Source organism: Notothenia coriiceps, unplaced genomic scaffold (genome assembly GCF_000735185.1).
Source record: "Notothenia coriiceps isolate Sejong01 unplaced genomic scaffold, NC01 NC01_scaffold00024667, whole genome shotgun sequence".
NCBI lineage: Eukaryota > Metazoa > Chordata > Actinopteri > Perciformes > Nototheniidae > Notothenia > Notothenia coriiceps.
The window spans coordinates 1,083,232-1,085,080 of NW_011357368.1; positions in this window are offsets into that span (position 1 = coordinate 1,083,232).

A 1,849-nucleotide genomic window follows, 5' to 3' on the forward strand; every position below is an offset into this window, starting at 1 on the left:
ATGAATTAATTGGTAAATTCCTCGGTAAAATAAGTATTTGGTCACCACACAAACAACAAGATTTCGCTCTCAACAGACCGTAACTTCTCTTTAAGAGCCTCCTCGTCCCTCCACTTGTTAACTGTATTCAAATGGCACCTGTTTTGAACTCGTTATCGTATAAAAACACCTGTCCACAACCTCAAAACAGTCAGGAAAACAAAAAAAAAAAAAAAAAAAAAAAAAAAAAAACACTCAACAAACCAACATGCCCGAGACCAAAGGCTGATCAAAGGACACCGGAAAAAATTGTAGACTGACCAGCTGGAGACTGAATCTGCGAAATAGGTAAGCGCTGGTGTGAAGAAATCAACTGGAGCAATTAGTAGAAATGGAAGACATACAATAACGCCAAACCCACTGAGAATGCTGCCCTCGATCTGGGCTCGCACCGGGGGTCAAAATGACACAAGACGGTGACAAAAATTCCCAGGAACCACACGGGGGGACCTAGTTAAATGACATGCAGAGAGCTGGGACCAAGTAACAAAGGCTACCATCAGAAACACTACGCCGCAGGGAATCAAATCCTGCAGTGCCAGACGTGTCCCCCTGCTTAAAGCCAGTACATGTCAGGCCCGTATGAGTTTGCTAGAGAGCATTAGATGACCAGAAGAGATGGGAGAATGGCATATGGTCATCATGAAACCAAATAGAACTTTTGGTACAAAAACGCACTAGACATGTTTGGAGGAGAAAGAATGCTGAGTTGCATCCAAAGAACCCATACCTAGTGTGAAACAGGGTGGAAACATCATGCTTTGGGGCTGTTTTCTACAAAGCGAGAGGTACTGACGATCCGGTAAAGAAAGAATGAATGGGGCCCCCATGTATCGTGGATTGAGTGCAACCTCCTCCATTCAGCAGGGGCCATGAGGATGAGACCGTGGCTGGTCTTTCAGGCATGACAAGATCCCCAAGATACATCCGCCCGGCAACGAAGGAGTGGGCGTCGTAAAAAGGCATTTCAAGATCAGTCTCCAGATCTCACCCCCATAGAAATCGTTTGAGAGTGAAAGGTCCCGTGTTTGGCCCAGCGACAGCCCCAAAACACCCTGGGCTCTAGAGGAGGATCTGCATGGAGGCAATGGCGGGCCAAAATACCAGCAACAGGTGGTGAAAACGCTTGAAGACTTACAGAATAACGTTTGACGCTCTGTCATCTGCCAACAAGGGTATATATGCAGTGGGGCCCAAAAAAAAGAATTAGTCACCACCAATGTGCAAGATGAGAGGCCTGTAATTTCATCGCCTCAGGTATACCTCACTAAGAGACAAATGGAAAAAAAATCCAGAAAAATCAGCATTGCGATTTTAAGAAATTACTTGCAAAATTTGGTCAAAACAAAGTTCATTCAAACTTGTCATATACCTTTGTTGGCAATAGACATGAGGTCAAACGTTTCTGTAAGTCTTCCACAAGGTTTGCAACACACTGTTGCTGGTATGTTTGGCCCACCATCCTCCATGCAGGTCTCCCTCCTAGAAGCAGTGATGTTTTGGGGCCTGTCGCTGGCAACCAACGGACTTTCAACTCCCTCCAAAGATTTTCCTATGGGGGGTGAGAATCTGGAGAACGCTAGGCCACTCCAGGACCTTGAATGCTTCTACGAGCACTCCTTCATTGGCCCGGGCGGTGTATTTGTGGGACATTGTCATGCTGAAAGACACCAGCCACGTTCATCTTCATGCCCTTGCTGATGGAAGGAGGTTGTCACTCAAAATCTCACGATACATGGCCCATTCTATCTTTCCTTTACATGGACAGTCGTCGCTGGTCCCTTTGCAGAAAAACAGCCGCCCAAAGCAG